Source organism: Hyaena hyaena, unplaced genomic scaffold (genome assembly GCF_003009895.1).
Source record: "Hyaena hyaena isolate Hyena2069 unplaced genomic scaffold, ASM300989v1 scaffold_1156, whole genome shotgun sequence".
Lineage (NCBI taxonomy): Eukaryota > Metazoa > Chordata > Mammalia > Carnivora > Hyaenidae > Hyaena > Hyaena hyaena.
In genome coordinates, this window is record NW_024081789.1 from 487,579 (window position 1) to 502,775 (window position 15,197).

The 15,197-nt window shown below is 39.9% G+C and overlaps 1 long non-coding RNA gene and 1 pseudogene across 1 annotated transcript in view; both read right to left on the bottom strand.

The window, feature by feature from the left end:
- Positions 1-1,195, bottom strand: part of LOC120224312 — a 16,294-nt gene extending 15,099 nt beyond the window's left edge. The window contains exon 1 of the long non-coding RNA XR_005526528.1: positions 602-1,195. This is a non-coding gene — a long non-coding RNA (uncharacterized LOC120224312). The remainder of the gene's footprint in view (positions 1-601) is intronic.
- Positions 1,196-13,670: 12,475 nt separating this feature from the next.
- Positions 13,671-14,071, bottom strand: LOC120224313 (annotated as a pseudogene).
- Positions 14,072-15,197: the final 1,126 nt, after the last annotated feature.

The window sequence follows — 15,197 nt, forward strand, 5'->3', positions numbered from 1 at the left end:
AGACACGTTTAAATAAATCATGTTTCTTTAATAACTCTTCCAGTTCTGACTAAATTTGATCCTCCTCTTCCCCCAAATAATGAGTTACACTTGCGAGGAAAAGAGGAAGGAAGTGACTATTTTGGGTGTCTACCCACCTGTACCAGGCAAGCATTTTGTATGCATCACCTGATTCATCCTTATCATGTCTTATCAAATTAGTATTTTTAATCCGGTTTAACAAATAAAGACAATGAGGCTCGGAATGGTCAAGCAATCAATTCAAGAGTATACTCTTGGTAAGTAGCAGAGTCTGAATTCAATTCAGACTCTTTGTGTTTGGGTGGACTACACGTTTTTAACTGAACCGCTTGCCTCCCACACTCTCTTCGCCTCAGACATCAAAAATCTTAACTGCTCAGTCCTTTTCGTGCTTTGCTTTAAAGAGAAGAGTGGGTGTGCGACTTTTTTTCTTTCTCATCGCTATCATTTTAAAATACAGCAAATTAAATTCACTCACTAGTCACAGAAATTTAAAAAAATTATTCCTAACATCTTACACCAAAGTAGCGTTTGAATGAAAACCAGCAGCCCTCCTGCATCTCTGCGCGCCTGTCCTCACCTCTCCTCCCGGCTGCAAACTCGGTTGAAGGGAAAGGAACCCGGTGGTGGGCCTGCGGGCTAAGCTCCAGCCCGGATTCGGCCCTGGTGTTCAAGCTCGCTCAGACCCTTTTCCTCCACTGGAGCAGGAAGCTGTCGGGCCAGGACGTCGTAAGGTTTCTCCCTAAGGCGCAAGCCCGAGTCTGAGGCTTAGCTGCGCCCCAGTCGTCTCCGCCACAGTCCTGGGGCGTAGAGCTCCTTTCTCCCAGGAGGCTGCCCGAGACCACCTGTCTCCCGCCACAGCCCCCTCCGCCCCGCGTCTCCTAACCAGGAAAAGCGAAGCCCCTTGTCCTGGGAGCCGGGAACCGCCTCTCTCCGGACAACGCGGCCCCTCCGCTAAGTTTCCGCCCCGGCCTGCACCCCGCCGTCTGGGTAACCAGCCTACACTTCCCTAACTTTCCGCTCCTCTGAGGGAGCATTCTGAGAACTCCGCAAGGAGTTTGGCTGGAAACAAAGCCCCGCTCAGCCGAGAACTCCGCCGCCGGGAGCCCGGGCCTCCCCCGCACTTCCTCGCCGGGTCCCGCCAGCTCGGCTTTCCCACCGCCGGGTCCCGCACCGGGGCAGGGGCGGGGGGGGGGGGGTTGGGGCGCAACGGCCCCGCCGGAGCCCCAGGCTCGAGGGCGCGCCGAGAGTCGGGTCTCGCTTTCTCTGCTCGCGTGGAGCCCGGGTCTGAGGAAGTCCCGGCGTCCTCGCGGCGCAGTAACCCAGCGCGCCGGCCGGCCGCGTGGACGCTGCAGCGAGGTCCGCACCAGCTCGCAGCCCTCTCTGCCGGCCTCCCCACGCCGGGCCTCGGCTCCCCTCCTCTCCCGCTCCCGCCTCCTCTCGTAGGCTGCCAGGCGGACCCAGCCTGCCTCTCTCTCTGCCTTCACTACCGGGTCAAGCCGCGGAGGGAGGGAGCGAGACAGCGGCGAAGCGGCTCCCCACCCGGCGCGCGCGCGCGGCCCTCCCCCTCCCCCCTCCGGCTGGCTCCCTCCTCCCCTCCCTCCTCCCCTCCCGCCGGTACAGTACAACTAGTACGCACACACTCACACACACACACGGACCCTGCCGCTGCCACTGCAGCTACCATGGATATCGGCTAACAACACACACCCGGGCGCGCGCGCGCGCTCCCACTCGCACCACGCAGGAGTGGCCCCCGGCATCCCTTACCCTCCTTCCCCACCCCCACGCCGCTCGCTCAGCAGCTCGGCTACTGCTCGCTCCGGCCGCCGCCGCCTCCGCCACAGCTCTCCTCTGCTGCGGGGCCACAGCCTTGAGTGTCATTCAAGGGGCAGCACAGCCTCACCCAAGCTCTCCTACCTCTGCCCAGCCGTCCCTCTCCTCCTCCCCCTTCATCATCCTCACTCCATCCAAAGAAGAGGGGAAGCACCGAACAGAAGGGGCAGGAAGGCAAAGTCTGCTCTTCTCACCTCCTGGTCCCCGTGCTCCTCATCCTCATTCTCTCAGCACCAACTCCCCTACCCCAAAGGAACCCCTCAGCAAGCTGAGGCGACGCACCCCACTGCCATGTCCAAAAGCTTGAAAAAGAAAAGCCACTGGACTAGCAAAGTCCACGAGAGTGTCATTGGCAGGAACCCGGAGGGCCAGCTGGGCTTTGAACTGAAGGGGGGCGCCGAGAATGGACAGTTCCCCTACCTGGGGGAGGTGAAGCCCGGCAAGGTGGCCTATGAGAGCGGCAGCAAGTTGGTGTCGGAGGAGCTGCTGCTGGAAGTGAACGAGACCCCCGTGGCGGGTCTCACCATCAGGGACGTGCTGGCCGTGATCAAACACTGCAAGGACCCCCTTCGGCTCAAGTGTGTCAAACAAGGTGAGCGCGGCGGCTCGCTCGGTGCTTCGCCAGGCGGCTGGACCGCCCGAGGCGCAGGGCAGTGCGAGGGTGGGCTCGCGTGTGGAAGGGGGTGTGTGGCGCGACGGTGGGCCAGGCCGAGGGAGGACCCGGCAGAGCAAGTGAGCTTTGCAGGGGGTCCTGTAGGGGTGCTCAGTGGAAGGGAGGGGGCAGGTTTGCGGTGTGGCGTGCAACTTTGCGCAGCTATACCCTCCACTTTGGAAGGTGTTTGGCCTTGTGTGACCTCAGAGGTGCGGGCGAGCTCCCGGGGCAAATTGAATGTGCGTCAGTGGCACAGCCCGCAGTGGATGAAGAGGTTTTAGGGAAGGAAGGAAAGAAGGAAGGAGGGACGAAAGAGGGAGGGAGGAAGGACTTGAGGGTGCAGCGGCATCACCAGCAGGGCGGGGAGGAACATAGGGTGACGGGGCGAGCGGGGAACTACGCCCCCCTTTTCAGGAGCCGGACGGGAGACGCCTTGGTCCTCAGCCATCGTCTGAGTACCCCTCTCTGAACCTCTAGGTGACCAAGAAGGGAAGGGACAGATTGCTTTGGGCGCTTTGACGGGTCTTCTTCAACTTTTCCCCTGCTTTGCGCCTCTGTCCCCCTCCCCCGCCCACGGCCGTGTCATGTGGGCACCGCGCGTCACGTGCGCACTGACTAACCCCAGCGCTCACCCCGAGTTGGCCGGCGGGAGAAGGCTCGAGAAGGAGGCGCGGCGCTGGGAGCGGGTTCTAGCGCTGGGGGTCGGGAGGAGAGAAGCGGTTGCCCGAAGGTTCTCTCCTCAGGGGTTGCCCTTGTTGAGTGCAAGTTCTCTGTGGCTGGGCTCTTTTGGCTTCCGATTTGAGGGGTGTGTTTCTGAGGAGGAGTTGGACGGAAAAGCCAGCTGGTTTCAGCTCAGCCGCCCTCAGCCTCAACCTGGCTGAGATGAGCCTCACTGGAAGGCTGTGGTGGGGACGGCGGGAGACGGCGTCTTGCAGAACTCTCATTAACTCTGTTTTTGCTGAAAGGAAGATACGGCCTGAAGAGGGGAAGAGTGAGATAAAAGTTTCTTGGAAAGAGGACAACTTTAACTAGAATAAAATAACAAATCTTTGTCTTCCTCACGTGATTTGTGTACGTTCTGTAGATCAAACTCACATTTCATGTGCTATATGTATGTCTATGCAAATTCCTATCAGGCTGAAGGCTTCTTGTTGATTTTACATGTTTGTCCTGCCTCAGAGAAGGAATTGAGCGTTCCATTGCCTGAATTTTGAGCAGCACCCTAATCTTACTGCGTGACCCACTATTGAGGAACACTTGTAGGGAGATGTTCTTCTCTATAGAATCAGTTTAAAAAGTAAACAAGTGAAAAAGAAGTCACCGACAAAATTTCTTAAATGTCAGTTGCCATTCGAGACAACGTTTTCACTGGGGATTCTTACAGCTTACGACTTGCGATAGGCTAATGTAAACATTGATTTTCGGTCAGTGTAGCTCAATACTGTACAAAACTGGAGATCTATGAGTTAGGTAGGAAGGCAAATAGAGTATGTTGGTAATTTTCAGTAGAACATACCAGAGGCTCAAATACAGGGATTCTTGCTAACTTATTTGATGTCATGATATTATCTTACAGCAGTAGATACAAATGTAAGGTTCTGGTTTTGAGTCCAAGAAACCCACTACACAATTAATGACATGCTTTTATTGGCAGGAGCTCGGTATTTGTAGTGGAAAGTTAATGTGTTGTGAAATTGAACTAATGATAGCATCCTACTGAAGGACATGATTGTCTTACTATGATTTACGGTGTTGACCACATTTAATGTTTTCTTTCTGAGCACTACATTTTAAGTGGGACCCTGGCAAACTATTACTCTAAAAGTAAGAATGTATCCAAAAAAGAAAGAAAGGGAGATGATTGGGTATTATAGATATAATCCATAAAATCTGATAGTAAGACTTAACTTGGAAAAGTGAGGGCATGAAAGCTATCATTAAATATTGAAAAGGTATCAAGTAAGAAAAGGAATTTGGACTATCTTATGATAATGTCAGAGGGCAAAACTAAGGTAACGTTATAGAAAATATTAAAAGATGAAGCATCTTTGCCTACATTAAAAACATGAGCTTTTTAAAAGTGAGAGAGGGGCGCCTGGGTGGCTTAGTCGGTTAAGCGTCCAACTTTCGCTTAGGTCATGATCTCGCGGTTCGTGGGTTCGAGCCCCGCGTCGGGCTCTGTGCTGACTGCCAGCTCAGAGCCTGGAGCCTGTTTCAGTCTGTGACTCCCTCTCTCTCTGACCCTCCCCTGCTCACGCTGTCTCTCTCTCTCTCCTAGAAATAAATAAAACATTAAAAAATAAATAAAAGTGAGAGAGAGAGAAGAAGAAGAAAAAGGAGGAGGGGGGGGAGGAGGAAGAGGAGGAGGAGGAGGAAATGAGCTTTCTAACATAACCTTCCAAAAATCTGCGGACTGGCTATATTGTGAGTTCATGAGCCCCTATCATTTGGGGTCTTTATGATCAGATGCCATGATTCCTATGTAACATGGGGACCTAGACTAGATGTCATTTAAATCTTGCAATGAATAACTTGATTCAAGGTAGTCTCTGATCACCAAACTTCTATATAATATTTTATTTGAAAAACTAATATTTTATTATTGCTTTTAGAACCCATGGAATATACAAATATAAAGTTACCTATGTCTGTGGAAAAAATCCCTTTTCTTTCTTTGTTAACTTAGTTCTGGACTTCACTGGGTCATTGATGATTGATGCTTGTAATGGTGTTCACAGAGCCACCACAGGAACCTGATTCACATCTTGAGTTATTATTGACCAAAAAAGAAAAATAAAACAAAATATTTCACTTAGCTTTTGCAAAAATTATAATCTTCTTTTATACTCTTCTAAATATCATCAATTTATATATACTATTCTCTTGTTCAAATCATTCTTTCCCTTGTCAAACAACAGATAGGTTTATTTTATTTATCACTGTAAGCAAAGTGAAAATTTCAGAATGTTAGATAATGGTGTCTAGTTGTTTTAAGTTTCACTACAGATTTTATTTGCCAGAAAAATATTTAGAAGCTCTTGGGTAAGTATTTTTATTTCTGGAGAATCCATATACTAGCATAGCTGAAAAACTTAAACATGGTTTGTTCAGCAGTTGCATTTTTAAAATGTGAGTGAGATGATTGATTTATGAATATTCATTTAAATATTGGGTATTATAAGGAAACTACATACATAATCAGGTAAACTAAGGGAGGTTTTCCAAAGAATAAGGGACATTTAAATTACAAGAATATTAATAAAAGTGCACCAGGTAAAATTGCATTGTTTACTCAATTTTTATTTACTTGTTTGGCTAATTTAACATTATAGTTGTGATAATAGTATTTCATTTTTACTTTTATTTTATTTGTTTTTTCTTTTAGCACTTTATTTTTAAGCATTTACAAAAATTTTATTATGTATTTTAAAATTTTAATTCTAGCATAGTTAACATACAGTATTATATTAATTTCAGGGGCACAATATAGTGATTTATAAATTTTAATAGTTGTTACAAATTATAACTTTAAAAGAAGATGAACTAGTAGGATTTTAAGATATACTCGACAAAGTAGATGTATCATAATTTTTCTACGTTGTTTAAATGTCTTTAAAACCATTCTTAGAAGCCATTTAATTAAATTCAAGGGATTCCGTTTTTAATTTAAGCTGCTTTTAATCCACACAGTGATGAGTCATATATGAAAAATACCGTGTATTGTCGCATCCAATTAGTTTTTAAAACTCTGACTTTTTAGTTTATCATAATAAACTTTCCTTACCAAAGCATTTAATTCTAAATTAGCAGATCTGTTCCATGATCTCATTAATGCAGCAGACCCAGTTGAAGGAAGTTTCTTGGAATGATTTTGAGATCTGTGCTGAAGTACGAAAGTATTTTCTTTCTTTCTTTCTTTTTTTTAAAGTTTGCCACTAAAGTTCACAGCAGCCAGTTACATAGACCGTTGTGTCCTACATTCCTTGCACTATGGCTGCCACTGCGTCTAATCCTATATGGAGACCTACATAGCCTGGACTTATTTTCCCATTTAGGATCTTACAATGGAAAATAAAAGGCAAAAAGTTTTCTAATTCTTCCCATGTGGAAGAAGGGCCAAATAAGGCCTTTGAAATTCAGTTCTAGAGATGTATATTGCTCTGCCTCCTATTGCTTCTTTCAAAGTCTCCTTCAGAGGAAAGTAGATCCACATTTATTAGGAGTTATGCTTTCTTCTTGACTGACTTCAGGCTAGTATCAGTTAAACGTCTATGCTGCTTTTTATTTGGAAAGGTGAAAGCAAATCATGTCCAATTTTCTCGAATAAAGGTGGACTTTCCTCCATAAAAATTTAAGGTATGTGAATTTTATTGACCAATAAACAATCAAACTGTTAGAACAATTTGATCAGTTAATTATTTTAGAATAAAGTATCTTTAATGTACTGGAACCAGGTTAATGAGACAATTATCTTTGGGCATAATTTATGGATGATGCTACTGTAGTTTTGGTATATGTACATAATTTGAATGGTATGACCTTGAATGTTAAATACGACAGTTTGCTTTTTTATGTGTGTGTTTTGAATGAGAGTCATCTCAGGATGAAATCACAGCTGAAGAATTTAAGTGCCACCATCTCAGCTCTTAACATTTATACTGTGTGATCTCTTGGCATATTTATTATGCTCACTTTCCTTTTTCGTTTCTTGAAACTAACACATTCACTTTCATAATTAGCAAAAATTTTCACATTTGACAACTCTGACTGCTTATAGTTTAAAACATTGGCTTTCAAATGCGTAGCAGACCCTGGTTGAATCATTTCCCTCAAGAGGTAGGATAGAGTAGTGGTTCTTTAACAGTCTTCCAAGAAGACTGCTTGATTTTGAATCTTTAGAATGCCACTTAATATGGGCTATATAAACAAGTTAGCTAGCCTGGGGTAGTAATAGTACTTTGAGAATATTAAGTTAAGTTATGTATTTAAATAAGGTAGTATCTGGCAGATAATATGAGTTCTATAATTGTTATTCTGCATAAACGTTATTCCAGACATAAGGTCATTTTGAGCTAGTGACATATGAAATGTTTTTAACTTTTAAGGTATTTCACTCTAATTGAAGACTGAAATATAGGAAATGATTGACTTATTAATAGTATGAGTAATTTACAAGTTGTATTCTTGAGGTTTTTCTGTATAGTAAAATAAATTCTTTTCTTTGAAAAGCATTAATATGAAAAGTAATACTATTAACTAGAATGGAACATATTTTGATCTTTTAAAAATAACTCCAACTGATGCTGCTTTTATGTGTATAGATCACTGTTTAATACTTATTTTCATATTTTAGCTGTTGTTTGTTTTCACTCAGTAATTTATTTCCTTTGTACACATATCTTTTCTCTTAAGCAGTTGGTGAATATATTGAATCATTTACTCCAGGCTTGACAGGCATTGAAATCCTATTAGAATTCACTAATTTAAATTTAGGAATTTATTTATACTTTTTACATAGGACTGTTTTAGATACAAGAATCATATTTTAATAATGAACTTTTACTTCTCAGCTAGAGATCGAGTACCTCATAAAAAGGAGCAATAACAAAACAGATTTAATTAATAAGTATTCACAGTCCACCATGTATAATAAAAATGCATAAAATTCAGCAAGGAACTTACTTTGCACTTGTGAGGATGTCAGTAATTCAATATAAATGGTTTTGTATATTAATACTTACAAGATGGAGGAGGCAACAATATATCTACCATCAGCCCCCCAATGATTTTAGAATTTTAATTGAATTAATCCTATTTTTGAATTCAATAGAAACCTGTAACTTGAAGCTCGTGTTTAATATTAATTTTTAAAAATATTTCTTACCTAAAATCTAGCTATTTGTGTGACAAGAAATATGGAAAAGGGTCTTACAAATTTCTTAGTGTTGTAACCTTTTAAAAATGATTTATTTAATTTCATTCCCAGTTTTCTTTCTTCCATCTCCAGTATGAACTGATGTGATACTTCCTTTAATGAAAGGAATTTTTAATTAATATTATATAAATGATTTAGTAACAAATTCATAATTACTGAGTTCAATTAGTAAAAGATACACATCTGCTAAAAAGTGTTGTAAAAATGCTCACATCATCATAGAGAAGTAATAATTCCATTATTCTAATATTCCATTTTTGCATTCGTTAACACATTATCAACTCTTTAAAAATTCCATTTGGAGACTAATTTTTTAAACACTTAAAAATAATTGTGTTAAGTATAGTATATGGTATTATTGACTGTTTTGGATACTCCAGAAGAAACAGAAGTTTTCTTCTTTGACAGTCAACTGAATATTCACTCAAATGCATCCAATGTCTTAATTTTCAAAGATCTACTTATTAGGCTAATAAGTAGATATTTTAAATAAATGGTTGGATTCGTTTCAAAATTTGTAATTATATGGCTTGCTCTACCTTGAAATACATTTGTTCTTGAAATTTTTATATGAATCCAAAGGAAGTTTTATGTCATTTTCAGTTATTTTGGCTCACTTGAAAAAATCAGTGTCAAAACCATGGTACTCATTATGTATCCAATAATAGCCAAAGTCAAATATGTAACAGAATAAAATATAAACTTTTATAGTTTCAAATAAAAGATATTCTATAGATATTGATTTTTCTGATAGATTTGTAGAATTTATTTGAACCTCTTATCTGCCTTTAGTGAAATTTGTACATGTGAAATTAGATTTTTCTGTAAATAACCATGGATTTATTAAGTGACTGTGAAACGAAGCAGAAAAAAGCAAACTTGTTTAATGTAAAAAAAAGTATATTTTATTTATATATTTTTCACATTACATTGTGTTTGAAGAAATTTCTTTTTTCTTTTTCTTTTTTCTTTTTGAGATAGAGAGACTGTGAACAGGGGAGGGGCCAAGAGTGAGGGAGACACACTCCGAAGCAGGCTCCAGGCTGTCAGCGTCAGCTGTCAGCACAGAGCCTGACTCAGGGCTGGAACTCACAAACTGCAAGATCATGACCTGAGACAAAGTCAACGCTTAACCCACTGAGCCACCCAGGGGTCCCTGAAGAAATTTCTTAAAACATGAGTTTCCCAAATGTAATGTTGAATTATTTTTGTTGCCATGGGTTACGAGTAGCTTAAAAATGGTTTGCTCTCTACATTGTCACTTAATAGATCATAGAGTTTGTCTGAGTAAAAATGTTAAGTGCAAAATACATATTTTTTTAATATTTATTTTTCATTTTACAGGTGAGCAGTGTTGCTTATCCTAGTATTTTGTATTGCTGTGCACAGGAAGGTTTATACCTAGCTAGAATATATATGAATGCAAGGATAACAAATCTTGTAGAAACCCACAGATTATCTAGCAGCATAACCTAAACTTTTCAATCGGATGAGGTGGGTTGCAAGCATGAGCAAATTTCAGAGATATGTAATGTCCAGCGTTACAGCTACGAAGCATTCTGATCAGTCTGGGTTGACCCCACTTTGCCTTTCTTTGCAGTCTATGCTGTAAGGATGTTAAAGACAAAATTTCTTTAAATAGGAGCCAGCACTTAGAGTTTTTAAAGGGTCACTAACACCTCCCAAAAGTCTTGGCTTATTTCCAAAAGCAGCCTGAACATGAATAACTGTAATCTCACTTTTCTAGAAAGTCAGATACTTGGAGGATGATCGTTTTGCTGGTGTTAGGACTGGGGTCTAAATAGAAAGAAGTTGATTGCCTCTTGGAAGTGCAAGAATGTTATCAAAATGCTCTTACCTCTTTGCAATTAAAGTAATGAAACCTTTCTTTGTATTTCTTCTGAAAGGTCTGTAGCTGAATCTTCTTCTCTCTGGCCGAAAGTACCTATGATTTTCTTCAGTTCAGTGCAAAAGGTCACTCTAGTGAATAACAGACTTATTTTTCTTCTTTGCATACATGAAAATCACACAGAAACACACATGCACATGGATGCATGCACACGTTTTTCAAACACTAAGGTGTAATTCCAGTTTTTAAATCCATAGTCCCAGAAAGCTATGTGCATGTGAGAATATAGTTTTACTTTAGGGAAAGAGTTACATAAAATTTTTCTATGTGTGACAAATCTAGCTGAACAGCTTGCATGGTCACCTATTAATTTTCAATGGTGAGTCATATTTTTTAATGTTTATTTCTTTTTGAGAGTGGGGGAAAGGACAGACGGAGAAGATCTGAAGTGGTATGGTGCTGACAGCAGAGAGCCTGATGTGAGGCTCGAACTCACGAACCATGAGATCATGACCCAAAGTCAGACCCTCAACCTACTCAACTACCCAGACACCCCTTTGAGTGGTATTTTTAACTCCTATTCACTCTGATAGTGGGAGACCATAAAGATGTAATGAACTCATGTACCCAGATGATTTCTACATTTCACAAATATTAATTCTTAAGAAGTGATAATGAGAAGTCAGATTTTAACAGTTTGGAATTTGGTTATTTTTATTTGCATGGTCAAGTGGCTGATGGACTACATAATGCCTGGGATAATGTCCTAATGTTAAGGTAACAAAAGATGGGTCAGGAACAAGAGGCATGCTTGTTCATCATCATGATGACATATTTACACTGGTTTTAGTTTTCATTGGTTTAGATGTCTCAGAGTAAGGTGAGAGGACTGGATCGCACTTGCTATGGATATAAGGTGTATTACAATTCTAAAGCAGTAAGGATTTAAAAATAAATGGTGCCTAACTTACAAATGTTTAACTAAAATACAGGTACTAGTATTGCTTTAAATTAAAGATGTCAAGAAACCCAAGTTTAATTAGCCTGAATCCTAAAAGATTTTGTTATGAAATGGAGAATAGAATATTTTGAACTACATTAATGTGTTAAATTCAAAGCCACTTTCCTTATGTCAAATTAATTCACTATGGAGTGATACTGTATGTTAATCTATACAGTGCACATATACTATAAAGTCTAAGAAAAACTATGTAAAATTAATGATATTGTTGATAGCCCAAACAATATGCTAAACTACTTCTAAGAATCAAGAAAATGGGTTTTTTTTTGTTTTTGTTTTGTTTTCTTTTTAGTATATTCTCATCCCATGTCTCCCTTTTGAAAATATTGGAAAGTCTTCATTGTATAGTATGAAGAGCATCATGATGACTCTTAGCATTGACTAAGGAGATGCTTTACTTCAGTTCAACATGCTTTCAGACAGACTTTAGAAAACCACAGAGTAGTTAAGGAGAGATTGTTGATTGTCTACTGGAATGCATTTCTTCTTCTCTTTTACCTCCATCCTTACTAATAGAATGACAGTTTTGCTCAAGTATCCACATGTTGATGTGCTGCTATGCCATGTGTTTTATATTAGCTTGGCCTCATCCCAAGGGGACGGACTTATACTAGTGTAAACCAAGCATGGTAATTTCATCTCTTTACCAGTGATTGTTTTAGGAAATGGCTTATAACCCAGTTCTTTGTAGTGAAAAGTAAGGTCAGTCCCCTTGGGGACTTTCTGAGAAATTTCTTAGTTCTTAAAATAAGATCCAGGACAGAGCTATTCACTTTTCTGTCTGTGAAAGTTACTGCACATGGAGGTGATGCCTGGAGCAACTATAGCCATCTTGTGTTCATGAGGAGAGCTACCCAAAAGGTGGAGACTGGTAGAACAGAGTGACAAAAAGCTACTGGCTCCTCATTGACTTGCTAAAGTAATGAACACAGAACCAGCCCAATCTCAGGACTCTGGTTATTGAAGTAATAGATTAAATTCTTAAATTTTATTTTATTAATAGCTTAAGATGTTTGAGATATTAAAAGATATTTTAAACCATTTAGATTAGGTTTTCTTTTATTTTGCAAACAAAATCTTCTGATTTATATAACTCTAAACTGTTATAAAAGTAGATATTTTGTTCCTATTTTATTGTTTTGGGGAGCAATGGTGAAGATCTTTTGAAAAGAGAAATCTCTTTGAAGATTAAACCAAGGTGTATTTTCTTATTAGGTAAGCTCAGTCAAATTCTAGGTATGTCTCCATTACCTCATTCAGTCCTGGTTGGACTTCTGTTTTAAATTCCAGAAAATTTTAACTGTTCTGAAGTAAAATATGTAGGAACACAAACTCATTTTAACATTATCCAAAATAGAACATAATCAAGAAAGCAAATCAGCTATAAAAATATACCCACGATGGATGCCAAAACCAACTTGAAATATTTTTTTTTGAATTATAAAATGTTTACAAATGTCTGTGCTATTGATCCAGGAGTGTATATAATTATAAACTGACTCATCAAAAAGTTCCAACTCTCATTTTTCCAGGACTAGAATTCATTTACTTATTATTCAACAAATATTTGTTGGTAACCTATTCTCTAGCAACACTGAAGTAGAAACTGGTGATAAAAAGATGAATGACCCTTCATTAAGACATCATCCACACCCTCAAGTAGTTACATCTTATTGTATACCTCTGTGATCTGAGTTAAAAATTATTGAGGAGATTTTATCATTTTTTAAATAGACCTTCCATGATATAAACAGAATAGAAGATAAGAAAACAAAACATTTTGGAGGAGAAATAAGGGTTAGGAATTCTTAGTATTTGACACCATGGATTTCAGTTTAAGTAGTTACATAAACTGTATATTTTTTAATGATATGTTCTGGGCACTGTGGTAGATAATGACCATAGAAAGCTGTGTACATCTTTTTTTTTAATTTGCATTTTTATTCTTTAAAATATTTTAGAAAGAGTGTGTGTGTGTTGGGGGTTGGGGAGCAGAAGGAGAGAGAGAATCCCAAGCAGGCCCCCTGTGCAGCACAGAGCTTGATGTGGGGCTCGATCCCACAAGTCCTGGGATCACGACCTAAGTGGAAATCAAGAGTCAAACTCTCAACTGACTGAACCACCCAGGCACCCTGAGGGTGTGTAAATCTTGATTCCACTTCAGAAATTTCACAGTCCAGTGTAATAGTCAAGAGCATGTAGCTTTGGTGACTAACAGCTGTGGATTCCAGTCGCAGCTCTGCCCCATGCTAGATGTATATTGAACAAATTGTTTTACCTTTTTTTTAAAGTTCTTAGTTTATTAGTTCTAACATGAAAAATCTGTATAGTCATTCAGATAGTCACTGCAAAATCTTTACTCCTTTTTTGTGCCAGCACCAGCATTGGCTTTTGTAATCCCCCTGACTTTCTTCACTGTGTTCTTGCATTTCTTTTGCTGTTTTCTTTACGTCTTTTTCTTCTCATACAGACCATGTCTGGCAAGTCTATGTTTGGGTTCGTTTTTCTTTGCATAATCCAAGGAATCGTAAATCATGCCAAAGCCAGTTGTCTTGCCACCACCAAAATGGGTTCTGAATCCAAATAAAAAGATGACATCAGGTATAGTCTTGTATAGTTTGGCTAGTTTTTACAGAATTTCTATCTTAGGTACTGGATTGTCTTTCTGGGGTAAAGAACATCAATGGCCATCTGTTTCTGTTGAAGTAATCAGTTGGACATGAACTTCCTGGTCCAGATAGTTACTGTGTCATTCATGATGGTGGCCAGACTTCAAGCAGCCAGGGAACAAACAAATTGTTTTACATTTACATAAATCAGCTCCATCCATTGTAAAATAGGTAACATTACAGAACCCACTTCATAAAGATGTTATGAAGAATAAATGTTATAATACCTATAATATGCACAGCCCAGGGCATGGTGTATAGAACAGACTAAAAGCTATGTATAATAGTACATAGTCACTATTGATAATAAAAGTTTCAAGGAATGTGATAAAGAGGTTCTAAGCCACATGGTCTGAAGTTTAATATAGACTATAATAATAAGTGACCTTGGGAGATTAGATGTGGGCCAAATCATCATATAGAACTGAATGTTGAGCCACTGAGTATTGTTATTGTTATTATTAATAGCAAACATTTGTGTAGTGCTTACTGTATGTCAGGCAGATAAACACTTTAGATAAATGTTAATTAATCCTCATATTATTTTACAAGGTAAGTACTGTCATTAAACCCCCTTGCAGATAAGAAAACTGGAGCCTAGAGTGATTAAGAAACTCATACAAGGCCACATAATAATTAGCAGGGCTGAGATTCAAACCCAGTTAGTGCTCTTAACCACTATGCTCTTTTGCTTCTCTGTGTTTGAAAGGTTTTAAGAACAGGATTGAGAAGATCATATTTGTCCATTGTTTTCCCAGTGAGAAGAAATGTAGGCAACGTTTCATGGAGCACATGTTAGGCAGTCAAGAGACCCAATTAAAGGAGGCTGAAGATACAGGCTGAAAGACCATTTACGAGGCTCCAGAGTTATCCAGAAGAGAGCTTTTGAGGTCTTGAACCATAATAATGAGGGTAGAAATGGGAAAGAGGAGAACTAAGTCAAGAGATATTTATAGATAAAATTGTCAGTGTATCTAATTGGATAGGGATAAAGAGGTTATCTTGCTTGATTTTCTGGTTTCTGTTAACTGGTGTCAATCATTACGGAGATGAGAGGCAAGGAATAAATGTGGGTAGAAGGTAATTCCATTTGGGATCTATTTAATATGAGGTACCTGGAACAAATAGGCATCTGATTATTACGAGGTTGGGATTAGATGTGTAGACTAGAGGGCATGAGATCACCTGACAAAAGAATGTAAAGGTAAAAAGAC